Below are 17,792 nucleotides of genomic sequence, written 5' to 3' on the forward strand. Positions count from 1 at the left end.
AATATTGGTAATAATAATACTAATAATAATGATATTATATTAATGATAGTAATATTAATAATTCACTTAACAATAGTATTAATATAACAAATTAATACTAATGCCTAATTATTTACAAATAATTGTTCGTGAATCTTCGGAGTTTGTTCGAAGTTAAATGAAATCATGTAAAGATTTTGTTTAAATTTTGTCAGAAATTTCCGGGTTGTTATAGTACCTACCCGTTAAAAGATATTTCGTCCTGAAATTTAGTTATTGAAATCAGTCAGCGTTGTTTGTAAATAGGTGAGGATATTTTCGTTTTATTTGATCTTCACATTCCCATGTATACTCGGGGCCTTGCGTGAATTCCAATAGATAGAATATTATTTTGTTTCAAGCGTTTAAATCTTACGATCTGAAATGCCCCGTTCATATCGATTATAAACGTTACATAATAATTGATTTCATTGCGAGGTATTTGACCTCTAAATGATACATTTTACAACATTGCATTCGTTTTTAAAAGACAAACTTTCATTTACATCAAAAGTTGACAGGCATGTATAATAACCCGAATGAAACAATACTTATAATTTATAAATTAATACATATAGAAATAATAATTGATTTATACTAATAGAAGTATGTATATCCTCATAAGTCTAAATGAAATAAACTAAAAAAAAAATGTACTTCATATAACATACATATACATACAATAAATTATACGAAGTAAGAATTGAAGTTAGCATTTGTTACCTTTTTATTATTATTATTATTATTATTATTATTATTATTATTATTATTATTATTATTATTATTATTATTATTATTATTGTATAGACTTGAAAGGGAGAAGTTAGAAACTCTCCTAGCCACACAAACCCTCCAACCCTTTTAAAACCCTCACATCCACATAAAACCTACAACCATTGAAAGAAGCATCATAACGTTTTGTAAACTGTCCTCATATTTTATCTATATATATGTGTGTAACTCATGTTCATATCCTTCACAATCTATCTATTTATTTTCTATATTTCTATTCAAGTACAGAGAGTAATGAATACATACACACATATACATATGATCAAAAAGGAAATTAATTGAAGAAACAAAAAAGAAAAGAGCTGGAGTTGATCATATCGAGTAGAAAATTTACGAACCAAAGAGTCTTTCGCAAGTTGTTTTATATTCAAAGGTAAATCATAAACTTAAACTTACAAAGAGTGATTTTTATTAGTTATTGTTGATCCATTTACATAAATATATGTTTTCAAATCGTAGACCAAATATAAACGCGGTATTATAGATGTTGGTGTTACGGGACGTTTGCAAACTTTGCATCTAAAATCGATAACTTTTTATAACGATTCAGAATCCTAAAAATTTAGACTAATACTTTCAGGTGTATTAATATTAGTCATCTTAAAATTATTTTAGTCATAGATAGATAGAATAGGAATCAAACCAAAAAGAAGATATATCAAAACATAAATAATACTGGGTTTTGGTTCGCATGGAAACGAAAGAGACGAAGCAAGTGTGATTTAATTAATAGTTACAGTCTTGATCCCTAAACTATACATTATTACAAATAGGATTACTAGTTTAATATATTTACGTATCACCCCCTTGATATACTTAAATATTGCTACAATAATTTAACAAACTGTTGTTCGATTTAAACGGTGAAGCCGTGAGATCGAGAAACTCATTGGAACGAGTCTTTTAAAGATACGATACTATATATATATATATATATATATATATATATATATATATATATATATATATATATATATATATATATATATATATATATATATATATATTTTTTTTTGCTGATTAAATCACACAAAGGATGTAGGAAAATTAATAATATATATATATATCTTATATATCCACATAATAATATTAGAACTTATGACATCGTAACGTTAATATTAGGACTTGAAAATTAGATGCTAAGTTTAGTTAAATTATTTTATGTAGCCGTTGTTAAGGATATTGGAGAATCTTTCCGACCTTGTGAGCGTTAGAGATTTATTAAGGTACGGATGTCCGTACTCTTTCTTTCAGCGTTATCTTGCTCCGCTTCTTTAATTATAATTGTTATCTCTATCGCTATCTCTTGTGCATTATGATTCTATATATTTGAGTTGGACTAAATGGGATTTAAATTATTGTGGTAACTTTTGAGAAAACATTTTTGAGAAAATTGGTTTTTGAGAAAACTCTTGTGCGAAAAATGATTTTTGGTAAACTCAATGAACTTATTTATTTCGAGCGTTCTTAATTCATTTCATTAGGTTCCATATGTACGGTGATCATAATTTTGGTGTTGGTTGGTATGTTCACTGTGGTACCATAGAACCCTTGATTTTAGACAGGAGATAGGTATACCGAGTCAACTACCTGTGGAGGTACCACAGGCTTGTCATTGTGGTAACCAGTGACTTGGCACTAACCGTGGCGGGGTGATTTGTCACGGCGTCTCTACTTTGTATTGTGCTCGTGGGAGAGCGTTTGATTTATTTGAGAGGCGTACGGATGCATCCTAGGATATGTTATGATATGATCTGTGTAGAGCAGTTGTGTTGTGTAGTGCCCTACACACCTTCTGATTAGGGGAACCACCTGGAGTCATGACCAGTGTGATTTGCGCGATATATGGTACTATTTGGCACTGTGGGTGCGATTCTGATATTCTGTTTTGTAGGTGTACTCGGTATGGATGACCCTTCCTTACTCTGACTTTATTTCATTACTCTGGTGTTGTGGTGTTAATCGATGGAGAATTTTATAAAATAAAATATATTTATTATTCCGTTCACTCTTATCCTTTGAAATATTACTGTTATTATTATTGTTTATATCTGTCAACATCCGCGCACTGAGCCAGTAGCTCAGCCGCATTTTCTTTTCTTGCGGCAGGTAATCAGGGTAAGATGGGATGAGCGTGAGAGCTTCAAGATATGAAGATGCCTTAGAGACCTACCTATCTAATGCCTTAGTCTGGACTTATATAATTATATTTCAAAATCCTAAGTTATTATTAAAAACTTATTAATGGTTGTGTAAGACGTCGGTTGTGTATTTAAATAAGACCTTATTATGACTTTGAATATTTATCAATAAATGTGACCTTCCATTCCTTGTTAGAAATGGGGTGTTACATCTAATGGTATCAGAGCTTAGGTTCCCTCTTGTAGTTACCCTTAGGTTTGACCTGTGAGTTTGGGGTAGATCATGTGATAGGATTTCGTTTCCTTTATCTTGTACTCTACAGTCATTCATTCTTGTCTATATTTTCTTATTGTCTTTCGTTATAGATGACTCCTAGAAGAAGGATTCCTAACAATCGAAATCAAACAACTAATGTTAATGATGGTGCTCAAAACCTTGACCCCGCTATCCTCACAGCAGTGAATCAAGCAGTTGCTACTGCTATTGCTCAAGTTGTCCCACAAGTTGTTGCTGCAAAAGTTCAGGCAAGTCAACCGGGAAACAGTAGTGGCGCAGTCGATGGAAATTTACTTGGTAATAATAATAACTCGTGTAATGGCACTATAGGAACCATGCCTATGTATTCGTTGCTAGAGAAATTTCAGAAACAAAAGCCCGAGTCATTTTCTGGTGGCAAAACACCTCTTGATGCTGAAAACTGGATTAAACACCTAGAGGAGATTTTTGAAGTTTTTGATTGTACCGAAAATCAAAAAGTTCGCATGGCGACTTATAAGTTGGAAGGTGATGCAAACCGTTGGTGGTACGTTGTGAAGTCAGCTGAAGGGGATGGATATGCAGAGGCTTTGACGTGGCGTGATTTCCTTGATGTGTTTTATAAGCACTATTTCCCTACTGCTGAAAGGGAGGCTTATAAAAGAGAGTATCTCAGTATTCCGCAGGATCCTTGTGAATCTAAAAATACTTTTATGGAGCGTTTCATTAGAGTAGCAGGAATCGCTGGAAGTTCAGCTGGAACTGCAGAGGAGCAAGCAGAGAAATTCAAATGGGCCTTACTTTATGAACATCGAAGGGCACTTATCAACACAAAAATTTTCACTGTAACAGAAGTGGCCAATGCTGCTAAAAACCTAGAGCTGGAAAGAGCTGACTTTTTAGCACATAAGGGTGCTAATGGTGGAAAGAGAAATAGAGATGACGACTACAGTGCCCCAATTTATGACCGTTATGGTAAGTTTCAAATGGGGCATCATCGTGATGTCGGGGATCAATCTCGTGGGAACCAGACTAGACAATTGCAAGGTGATAAGTCATATCAGAACAAGGGAAACAATACTGGTCAAGGACAGTGGCAAACTCATAAGACTTATCAGAACCAAGGAAACAATCATGGTCAAGCACTTCATGGATCAGGAAGGCAAATGGGTTCAGCTAATGGAAACCCAAACAGGATTCCACTTCCGGTATGTTCAAAATGTGGGGCTAATCATCCAGGAAAGCATCGTTACAAAGAAACGGGAGAGTGTTTCAAGTGTGGTAAGCTGGGGCATATGGCTAAGAATTGTACTTCTAACCAAAACCATAATCAGAAGAATGTGGGAAACAATCAAGGGGCAACAAATGGTAGGGTATTCACAATGACTACACGTCAGGCAGCAAGAGCTCAAGGTACCATTTCTGGACATCTTACTATACATGGTATTAAGGCTCATATTTTATTTGATACGGGTGCTACTCACTCAGTTATATCGCCATCATTTTCTCGACGTCTTAATCTGTCAGCTTCTGTATTAGACCCACCTATATGTATTGCCACCCCTTTGGGAAATTCTGTGACTATTGCTAGTATATACCTTGATTGTCCTATATCAATTGAAAGTAACGTTCTTCTAGCCCAATTACTCCCTATGGAGATGCATGATTTTGATATCATCTTGGGAATGGATTGGTTATCTTCACACCATGCCCATGTTGACTATCATGGTAAACGAATAATGTTCAGAGATGCCGCTAAACCAAAGTTTGTGTATTAAGGAACTTCACCGAGTGGGCTAGTGAAAGTTATTTCTGTCATGAAGGCAAGGAAACTAATACGTAGTGGTTGTGAAGGGTATCTGGCAGCTATTCATGATGAATCAAAGAAGGAATCTAACATTGACGATCTTCCGGTAGTTAAAGAATTCCCAGATGTATTTCCAGAGGAACTACCAGGATTGCCACCAGACAGAGAGGTTGAATTCACAATTGACCTTATTCCAGGTGCAGAGCCAATCTCTAAAGCACCTTATCGAATGGCACCTTTAGAGTTGCTAGAATTAAAAGAGCAGTTACAAGAATTGTTAGACCGGGGATTCATAAGGCCAAGTGTGTGATGACCCGAAAATTTCTGTCAAAATTTAAACTTAATCTTTGTATGAGTAACATTTTCAACACGATAAACAAAGTCTGTAAAACTGAATCTCAAAATTTTTGATCTATTTTCATATATTCAAATACCTTTCGGTTGTTCTCGACGATTCGCGAACAATTATATGTATATAGATACATATATATACTATAACTTGAAAACGTAACAATGTATTAATTTTTTTGATATCGTACATTAAACTTATCGGTTTAAATATTTATTTGAATATATATGATAAGTTAGAATATTAATTGTATGAATAACTTACGACGTATATTTAAAACGTGTTTATGAATGTTGAAAATATATATTAACTTGGTCATAAAACGATTTGTTATTATATATATATATATATATACATATATATATATATATATATATATATATATATATATATATATATATATATATATATATATATATATTAACAAATAGCGAGACAATGATTTATAGAAGTAAATGACCAAAACACTCGAAAGTTTAAGATACACTTTGAATGATATAGTTTATTGATAATTTAAGACTATATTTTGACAAAAGTACGAGTTACAAAACGTAAATTGCGAGTTTTCTAAGCGTACGAAAATGCATTCGAGAAACCGAAACCGGGACATAAGTCGAGTGACAACGTACGAGTCATCGGAACGAAAATTACAAGTCAACTATGCACATGAATTTAATATAATATATAATTAATTATTTAAATTATATATATTATATATATTATATTTAATTATGTCGACAAACAAGAAAACAAAAAATATGTGAGCTGGATCTGACGGCCATGTGATCGCATGAGAAATAGGCATAAAACCCATGCGATCGCATGGGCATCAGAATCAGGAATTATGGCTATAAATACCAGGTTTCTTGCGCATGTTTTTTTTACACATATTACTCCTAAGTATTTATTTATTTATTTATTTATTATTATTATTATTATTATTATTATTATTATTATTATTATTATTATTATTATATTATTAAGATTATTATTATTATTAATCTTAATATTTTTAGTAATATTATACATAAAATATTACGACGAGGTCATGAGCGTGTCACTTTCAAAACAAGCTTCAAACGGGATAGAACTAAGGAAATTATAGGTTATAGCTATAGAGGTTATGGGTAATGTTCATGGGTATTGTTCGCAAGTCAAACCTAGTATTTATCATCTCTGTTGCGTCTACGTACTTTCCTGCAATATTGAATCTCAATATTGATACGTGAGCATTCATATCTTATCTTTTATATATTAATAGTGTATACATGTCTAATGCTCGAGTATATATTTATACATGCTTGTATGCTAAATTTCGTCGTTAAACAGTTTATAATAAATCACGAATTAATTACATATATTACTGGTAAAAGGTATATGATATACATGTTTTCGAAAAGCTGGCGAAAAATCAATAACTTTTCATTTAGAAATCGCGTAATTTCGATGAACGAATCAAAAGATATGGTCAACTGAATTATAATTGACGTTAATTGGAATTGCTTTTGAATCTGCAATTAATATTTAAACAACCTATTTATGAGATGGATAAAATACTACTAGCCAAGTAAATGAATCCTTATATAAGGCACGTCTCGTTGTTGAACAATTGTCAAAATTGACTTTTTGAAATGACTTTTGATAACTTTTGTATGTCGATCTCGAGCATTAGGATTGTGATACACTATAACCTAACCTAGTTTATTAGACATGTATTGACCAACATATGTTCTCTAGGTTGAGATCTACGGTTAATCTTGCATTCCGAGTTACGGTCACTTTTTGATGAATGACCTTATGTGCTGCTAAGGTGAGTTTCATTTGCTCCCTTTTTAATTGCTTTTACAATCTATATTTTTGGGCTGAGAATACATGCACTTTATTTTAAACGCAATGGATACAAGTACATACTAAATTCTACACAGAGTTTGAACCAAAAATCCCTTAGCTTTGGTAACTAGTAACTGCCAGTTATAAGAACTGGTGGGCGCGAGTAGTAGTATATGGATCCATAGGGCTTGATATCCCCGTCTGAGCTAGAGCACTAGCCTTTTAACGGACGTATGCTATTTGAGAAGCGTACACGTTGGTTTGCGTGTATTATTAAGATGATTATACAAATGGTATAAATTATATATACGTTAAGTTTAGTTACCAGGGTGCTCAATTTCGTAGAATATTTTGATAAACGTTTCGGATGAAACAACTGAAATCTTGTGATCCACCTTTATATACAGATTATGCGAAACACTAAAACTATGAACTCACCAACCTTTGTTTTGACACTTGTTAGCAAGTTTATTCTCAGGTTCCCTAGAAGTCTTCCGATGTTTGCTTATATGTTAGACAAGCTATGTGCATGGAGTCTTACATGGCATATTTATCGAGGAAACATTGCATTCACCAAATCATCACCATGTATCTTATTTTGACTGCATTGTCAACGGAATTACTATTATAAACTATTATTTACGGTGATTGTCTATATGTAGAAATCATCAGATGTCGAAAACCTTTGATTTAAATATTCATTTATGGTGTGCCTTTTCAAAAGAATGCAATGTTTACAAAACGTATCATATAGAGGTCAAATACCTCGCAATGAAATCAATGAATGATGTGTTCGTCCATATGGATTTGGAGCAATCGTCATAGTTGGTATCAGAGCGTTGGTCCTAGTGAACCAGTTCTTGCATAAGTGTGTCTAACTGATAGTTGTTAGGATGCATTAGTAAGTCTGGACTTCGACTGTGTCTGCATGTCAAAAGTTTTGCTTATCATTTCTTGTCAGAAATTACCTGTCTATCATCTTAAGTCTAAACGCGTCTTATTGCATTGATTGCATAGATAGTGTATAGACAAAATTCATATCTTGACATATCTATTACAGTAAACTTTGACTGCCATCTTCCGAAAATTTCTCCGTAATTTACGGGATTTTGGTATTATATATACATATGTAAATTATGTATTGAAGAGTACCAATCAAATTCTATAATCTATTTCATATCAAAAATCATCTCTCTAATTATACAAGATGGATCTCGTATCTAGTTCAAATTCCTTAAATTCCGACAGATATTCCGATATGGATATTCACCTGAACTCTGAAGAAAGTGTAACCAGAATGGATCAACCAATCAGCCATCACCTATTCTGGAAGAATTGGGGATGAGTTCGTAGCCTACTTAATCATTGGAGACAAGAAGAAGGTGATCCCTTCCATCCACCACATTCACCTCTTGGCGAAGAACCTGAAGCACTTACCGGCGAACCTATTCGTAATACTATTTTCTCGCTCATTTCCAGAGTATCTCATCATGATTATATACTATCCCATATTATAAATCTTATTTATCCAATCGTACGAACCACCGATCATCCCGGTATAATAGAAGAAGTCAACGAGCTTCGTGCTCGGATAGTGGCTTTGGAGAATATGGTGCAAGGGTTACGAACATCAGCAGCAGCACCCGCAGCATAACCGGTACCACCATCATCCACACCAACAGGATCATTACCACCACCAACAACCACATCCGCATCACACGCCTCAACATCACAATTTATACCTCGGATATCAACATCATACGCACCATAGGTACCAAGAAGTACCAGCAACGACAAACGATGAAGTATGGATTCATAACTTCATCGGAGAAACATTCTACGGTGATTATGTAATTTCTAAAGTTTAGAGATTATCTATTCTAGCCTTAACCCTAAATCAGATAGAGTAGAAACCGTTATCCGAATGGTGTAAGATACAAGCTAGACTTGTTTTACCAACAGCATCAACAGTACCCTTAGCCTCACCAGCACAGGCAGTGCTGTCAACATCGTCAGAATCAGCAGCACCTCTAACATCACAAGCTCCGTCAGTTCAAGAAAGCACCGTGGACATCATTACGAGTCAACAACGAGTATATTGTATCAATGAGTTATGAAGTAATAACTTAATTCATCTAAAGAATTTATATGTATATCTTATATATATAAATTTTAAAACCATCATGAATCTTTTCGTACTAAGCTATTACGTGTGAATTTTAAGGGGTAGATACTACTCGGTTAATTCATATTACTAATATGCTATGATGTACATCCTTCGTTAACAACTTAACCATCGTTAACTACAAATATCTGTTTCAACTCGATGAATTCCATTTCATAATGAACTTTGTGTATTAATCAATTACATGTTTGATTTTACACTTTTATCTTCGATGTACTCGAAACTTTCTAGAAAACATCATTTATATCTTATGAAGTTCATAAGAATTCCACGAGCATCAACATCCTTCACCGAGGAATAAGAATAAATAATGAAGTATTGATTTCATTAGTGAAATACTCCGCGAAGATTATGTAATCCTTAATGTTTTAGAGATTATTCATTCAATTCAAAAATCAAATGAGCTTAATATGATATTAACTCATCAAATCTGTATTACATCTGAAGAAAATATATATACATATATTTTCATAAAGACGGTAATAAAAAAATTCTTTTGTACAAAGTATTAATTGTGAAATCTTTAACGGGTAGGTAATACTCGGGAAATATATAAGTTCACAATTAATATGTTATACTGTACATTCTTCAACTTTGATTCAAAAATTATTAACTATGCTCACAGCGATACACAATCGTTTCCATACAAATTCAATTACATATTCTGATTTTGAAAAATCAGAATCCAAGCCAAGATTTAACAGAAAACATCACTCTTAGATTCTTACATCTTTCAAATGCTATACGTGGACTTCAAAACTGTGCTAGAACATCACTTCTATTCATAAACCCAGAAAAAAAAAGAAAAAAAAAAGAAAAAAAAAATTTGTATCGTTCAAAATTCTAGAACATCATATGTATCTTGACAATTACAATCTTCATGCAAACCCTTCAAACTTTTAAAAACACCTCAGATTGATAACCAACGATTTGGTTATGATAACTATGAATGCTGATGAAGCAGCAAAAACTGTAAACGACCTTAACAGCCAAAAGTTTGATGATAAAGAATAGTGTGTTGGCAAAGCTCAGAAAAGAGAAGGTTTGGAACTGGAAAACGGATTGAGCAAAGTATGAAGGAGGCTGTGGATAAATCACAAAGACTAAACCTGCCTTCAAAGAATCTAAATTATTCAGTATCTGCTGAAGCCATTAACGAATACCTTGCTTCCGAATCTAAACCATTGCGGACAACATTCTTCATCATCCTCTGATATTAGAAATTCTAAGATATCATCATATCTTTCATTATAAATATCCTCCATATTTCTGGAGATAATTCTATAATCATTCTCATCGGAAATCAATTTTCTCCTTGCGATATCTGTGTAACATCATAAAAGAAACTATTTTAGTTTCTAAATTCTGAAACCTTCGAGTTTAAAATATGAATATTTTTGAAGTGGTGTTGGGAACTGAAGCATGAGTTAGTATAATATAATGACACTTGATCAACGTGATTATATTACAGTAAGTCATGCTGAGTTTCTAATGGAACGTGATAAAGGTTCACAGATTATACCCTCATTATAAACCATGTTACATAACTCTTTCATTCTATTTAACCTCTAAACTATCAAGAAAATATTTTCTTAATGATTCGGTCTTTTTCGAGGTATTCTGGTAATTTGACAAGTCAGATTGTGCTATTACCGTTTTTTTTAGAACATTAATTATGTTCATTCCGAAATTCATACCTACGAATTCTGGACTATTATTCGCTTGATTTAAAGTCGGGAAGATAAAACAAAAGCATGAAGCTTCAAAATATCAATGGGAGTATATATAAATCACAGTAAATAGGAGAGAGTATTAACTGTGGATGTCAATGATTATGGAAAGACAGAAGCAGAGACATCGAAATATAAGGGAAGATATAAAACCCAACAACCACCCAGAAATTACAAACCGTGTATATCAACGCGTATAGCAATATAAAGACACGGGAGAATGAAAAACACTATAACCCCAAGGTAATGGTAGAAGAAAATAACTTCCTCCGGTGGTAGATGAAAAAGAAGAATGACAGATATGAAAGTTAGGAGTATATCAAGAATCAGAACTGAATGAAGCATTTTTACAATCTTTTGAAAATAGAAAATGAGGAAGAAGATGTAAGAGTGATGAAAATAATGAAACGGAAGAGGTCAATTTATAGCGAAATATCAACATAGCAATCGAGGCAAATTACGCATTTAATCAAAAGAAATCTTAATTTCCTTAAATTCCGAAGAATCAAATCTTATTTAGATTATGAAGATTTTCTATTCCTTAAATTACGGAAATCAATCGTTAATACGTCAAGAGTTAAGACGAATCTCTATTCTTCATTTCACTCTTTTACGATAACTTCTCTCATACTCTTCGAATAATCGGATTGTTTTATCCATATTATTCAATGGTGATAAAACTCTATTTATCAACACATATACGGCATGAAAACATTTTTATTGTTAGTCATGACAACCTCACTCAAATTTCGGGACGAAATTTCTTTAACGGGTAGGTACTGTGATGACCCGGAAATTTCTGACAAAATTTAAACTTAATCTTTGTATGAGTAACATTTTCGACACGATAAACAAAGTCTGTAAAACTGAATCTCAAAATTTTTGATCTATTTTCATATATTCAAATACCTTTCGGTTGTTCTCGACGATTCGCGAACAATTATATGTATATAGATACATATATATACTATAACTTGAAAACGTAACAATGTACTAATTTTTTTGATACGTACATTAAACTTATCGGTTTAAATATTTATTTGAATATATATGATAAGTTAGAATATTAATTGTATGAATAACTTACGACGTATATTTAAAACGTGTTTATGAATGTTGAAAATATATATTAACTTGGTCATAAAACGATTTGTTATTATATATATATATATATATATATATATATATATATATATATATATTAACAAATAGCGAGACAATGATTTATAGAAGTAAATGACCAAAACACTCGAAAGTTTAAGATACACTTTGAATGATATAGTTTATTGATAATTTAAGACTATATTTTGACAAAAGTACGAGTTACAAAACGTAAATTGCGAGTTTTCTAAGCGTACGAAAATGCGTTCGAGAAACCGGAACTGGGACATAAGTCGAGTGACAACGTACGAGTCATCGGAACGAAAATTACAAGTCAACTATGCACATGAATTTAATATAATATATAATTAATTATTTAAATTATATATATTATATATATTATATTTAATTATGTTGACAAACAAGAAAACAAAAAATATGTGAGCTGGATCTGACGGCCATGCGATCGCATGAGAAATATGCATAAAACCCATGCGATCGCATGGGCATCAGAATCAGGAATTATGGCTATAAATACCAGGTTTCTTGCGCATGTTTTTTTTACACATATTACTCCTAAGTATTTATTTATTTATTATTATTATTATTATTATTATTATTATTATTATTATTATTATTATTATTATTATTATATTATTATTATTAAGATTATTATTATTATTAATCTTAATATTTTTAGTAATATTATACATAAAATATTACGACGAGGTCATGAGCGTGTCACTTTCAAAACAAGCTTCAAACGCGATAGAACTAAGGAAATTATGGGTTATAGTTATGGAGGTTATGGGTAATATTCATGGGTATTGTTCGCAAGTCAAACCTAGTATTTATCATCTCTGTTGCGTCTACGTACTTTCCTGCAATATTGAATCTCAATATTGATACGTGAGCATTCATATCTTATCTTTTATATATTAATAGTGTATACATGTCTAGTACTCGAGTATATATTTATACATGCTTGTATGCTAAATTTCGTCGTTAAACAGTTTATAATGAATCACGAATTAAATACATATATTACTGGTAAAAGGTATATGATATACATGTTTTCGGAAAGCTGGCGAAAAATCAATAACTTTTCATTTAGAAATCGCGTTATTTCGATGAACGAATCAAAAGATATGGTCAACTGAATTATAATTGACGTTAATTGGAATTGCTTTTGAATCTGCAATTAATATTTAAACAACATGTTTATGAGATTGATAAAATACTACTAGCCAAGTAAATGAATCCTTATATAAGGCACGTCTCGTTTTGTTGAACAATTGTCAAAATTGACTTTTGATAACTTTTGTATATCGATCTCGAGCATTAGGATTGTGATACACTATAACCCAACCTAGTTTATTAGACATGTATTGACCAACATATGTTCTCTAGGTTGAGATCTACGGTTAATCTTGCATTCCGAGTTACGGTCACTTTTTGATGAATGACCTTATGTGATGCTAAGGTGAGTTTCATTTGCTCCCTTTTTAATTGCTTTTGCAATCTATATTTTTGGGCTGAGAATACATGCACTTTATTTTAAATGCAATGGATACAAGTACATACTAAATTCTACACCGAGTTTGAACCGAAAATCCCTTAGCTTTGGTAACTAGTAACTGCCAGTTATAAGAACTGGTGGGCGCGAGTAGTAGTATATGGATCCATAGGGCTTGATATCCCCGTCTGAGCTAGAGCACTAGCCTTTTAACGGACGTATGCTATTTGAGAAGCGTACACGTTGGTTTGCGTGTATTATTAAGATGATTATACAAAGGGTATAAATTATATATACGTTAAGTTTAGTTACCAGGGTGCTCAATTTCGTAGAATATTTTGATAAACGTTTCGGATGAAACAACTGAAATCTTGTGATCCACCTTTATATACAGATTATGCGAAACACTAAAACTATGAACTCACCAACCTTTGTGTTGACACTTGTTAGCATGTTTATTCTCAGGTTCCCTAGAAGTCTTCCGATGTTTACTTATATGTTAGACAAGCTATGTGCATGGAGTCTTACATGGCATAATTATCAAGGAAACGTCGCATTCACCAAATCATCACCATGTATCTTATTTTGACTGCATTGTCAACGGAATTACTATTGTAAACTATTATTTACGGTGATTGTCTATATGTAGAAATCATCAGATGTCGAAAACCTTTGATTTAAATATTCATTTATGGTGTGCCTTTTCAAAAGAATGCAATGTTTACAAAACGTATCATATAGAGGTCAAATACCTTGCAATGAAATCAATGAATGATGTGTTCGTCCATATGGATTTGGAGCGATCGTCACAAAATGTATCGCCATGGGGTGCTCCTGTCTTGTTTGTGAAGAAGAAAGATGGGTCTATGAGGTTATGCATCGATTATAGAGAACTCAACCGAGTTACTATTAGGAACAGATATCCATTGCCACGTATAGATGACTTGTTTGACCAACTTCAAGGAGCGAAGTACTTCTCAAAGATTGATTTGAGATCGGGTTATCATCAGTTAAAAGTGAAGTCAGAAGATATTCCTAAGACGGCATTTCGCACTCGTTATGGGCATTATGAATTCTTGGTGATGCCTTTTGGATTGACGAATGCTCCAGCTGTCTTTATAGATTTAATGAATCGAGTGTTTCATGACTATCTCAATAAACATGTTGTAGTCTTCATTGATGATATCTTGGTATACTCGAAGTCAAAAGAAGAACATGAAGATCACCTACGTAACGTGTTAGGAATACTCCGAGAGAAGAAGTTATTCGCCAAATTTTCTAAATGTGAATTCTGGTTAGAGCGTGTTTCCTTTCTCGGTCATGTAGTGTCAGGAAATGGAATTGAAGTTGACCCTGCAAAGATTGAGGCGGTTACGAATTGGCCAAGACCTAACTCAGTCACCGGAGTAAGAAGTTTTCTAGGTTTGGCTGGATATTATCGTAGCTTTGTGGAAGGCTTCTCAACGTTAGCATCACCTTTAACACAATTTATTAGAAAGGGTGTGAAATTTGAATGGAATGATGAACGTGAAAAATGTTTCGAAGAATTAAAGAAGAGATTAGTGACTGCACCGATCCTTGCTGTGCCAGATGGGGCTGGTGGTTTTCAGATATACAGTGATGCTTCTAATAAGGGTTTGGGTTGTGTTCTTATGCAACATGTAAAAGTGATCGCCTATACTTCAAGACAACTTAAGCCTTATGAAAAGAACTACCCCACACATGACTTAGAACTTGCTGCGATTGTTTTCGCTCTGAAGATTTGGAGACACTACTTGTACGGTGAGACTTGTGATATCTTCACTGATCACAAAAGCCTTAAGTACATTTTCACACAAAAAGAGCTTAACATGAGACAGAGAAGATGGTTAGAACTTCTGAAGGATTACGATGCCAACATTCAGTATCATCCTGGCAAGGAAAACGTTGTAGCAGATGCTCTTAGCAGAAAGAGTTCGGGAAAATTATCATGTCTTACTGCTCAACAAGAAATCATCTTTGACTTAGAGCGCCTCGAAGTAGAGATATACACTAATCAGATATGTGGCAACATTGCACAATTGACTGTCGAACCTACCTTAGTGACACGAATCAAAGAAGCTCAGAAAGAAGACGGAGAGTTGTGGGCTATTGTGCAAAACTTGGAGGACGAAAAACAAAATGAGTTTCGAGTTCATCAACATGAAGTTGTTTGGCAAGGTGACAGATTATGTGTTCCTAATAATACAGAGATTCGAGATGCACTATTAACAGAGGTGCATAGTTCTCCATTTTCTATTCATCCTGGTTCTGCAAAGATGTACCGGGATTTGAAGAAACATTTTTGGTGGAGTGGAATGAAGAAAGATGTTGCAGAGTTCGTAGCTAAATGCCTTACATGTCAGCAAGTGAAGATAGAGCATCAGAGAGCTAGTGGCCTGTTACAACAACTAGATATTCCTGTATGGAAGTGGGATGACATTACTATGGATTTAGTGACGGGCTTACCAAAAACCTTGAGGAAGAATGATGCAATTTGGGTTGTAGTAGATCATCTCACAAAGTCATCACACTTTTTTGCTATTCGTGAGACGTACTCTGCTGGTCAGTTGGCGGAAATTTTCTAGAAAGAGATTGTCAGACTTCATGGCACTCCGGTGTCAATTGTTTCGGACAGAGATCCTCGTTTTACCTCACAATTTTGGAAAGGGTTTCAGAAAGCTTTTGGCACGAAGTTGAAATACAGCACTGCATTTCACTCACAGACAGATGGTCAGTCAGAAAGGACTATTCAAACTTTAGAAGATATGTTGAGGGCTTGTGCTTTAGAATGGACAGGAAGTTGGGACGACTATCTATGCTTAGTTGAATTTGCGTATAATAATAGTTGGCATGCAAGTATTGGTATGGCACCCTTCGAGATGTTGTATGGACGAAAATGCAGAGCTCCTATTTGTTGGAATGAACCCGGTGAGAAAGTAATCGAAGGACCCGAATTAGTTCGAGTTACTAATGAAAAGGTGGAACTGGCCAAGGAAAAGTTGAAAGAGGCTCGTACACATCAGAAAAGTTATGCTGACAAGCATCGCAGGGCACTTGAGTTTAAAGTCAGTGAGCATGTTTTTCTTAAAGTTTCTCCTAATAAAGGTATCCGTCGTTTTGGCCTAAAAGGAAAACTTAGTCCGCGATTCATTGGTCCTTTTGAAATCTTAGAAAGAGTTGGTGAAGTCTCTTATCGTCTGGCACTACCCCGGCATTGTCTCATGTGCATAATGTGTTTCATGTGTCTACTTTACGAGGCTATAACTACTCTCCACTTCACGTCGTTCAATATCCACTCCATAAGATTCGAGAAGACTTGTCATGTGAAGAGGAGGCACAAGAAATTCTAGCTCGTGAGGAAAGAGTACTTAGAAATAAAATAATTCCTTATGTTAAAGTGTTGTGGAAAAATCACTCTGCACGTGAAGCTACATGGGAACTTGAGGATTCTATTCGAGAACGTTACCCTTCTCTTTTTACCTAAGGTTAGATTTAATATATCAAAAAAATAAAAAAAATAAAAAAAATAAATAGGTGTATAAATAAACTTTACAATGATCGATTTCGAGGACGAAATCATTTTTAGGGGGATATGTTATAATAACCCGAATGAAACAATACTTATAATTTATAAATTAATACATATAGAAATAATAATTGATTTATACTAATAGAAGTATGTATATCCTCATAAGTCTAAATGAAATAAACTAAAAAAAATAAAAATGTACTTCATATAACATACATATACATACAATAAATTATACGAAGTAAGAATTGAAGTTAGCATTTGTTACCTTTTTATTATTATTATTATTATGATTATTATTATTATTATTATTATTATTATTAATATTATTATTATTATTATTAATTATTATTATTATTATTATTGTATAGACTTGAAAGGGAGAAGTTAGAAACTCTCCTAGCCACACAAACCCTCCAACCCTTTTGAAACCCTCACATCCACATAAAACCTACAACCATTGAAAGAAGCATCATAACGTTTTGTAAACTGTCCTCATATTTTATCTATATATATG

General features: G+C 33.2%; 1 pseudogene; it reads left to right on the plus strand.

Moving 5' to 3' along the window:
- Positions 1-3,317: 3,317 nt before the first annotated feature.
- LOC139839411 (uncharacterized) lies at positions 3,318-17,230 on the plus strand (annotated as a pseudogene).
- The last annotated feature ends 562 nt before the right edge of the window (positions 17,231-17,792 follow it).

Source organism: Rutidosis leptorrhynchoides, chromosome 4 (assembly GCF_046630445.1).
Source record: "Rutidosis leptorrhynchoides isolate AG116_Rl617_1_P2 chromosome 4, CSIRO_AGI_Rlap_v1, whole genome shotgun sequence".
NCBI classification, from domain to species: Eukaryota; Viridiplantae; Streptophyta; class Magnoliopsida; order Asterales; family Asteraceae; genus Rutidosis; species Rutidosis leptorrhynchoides.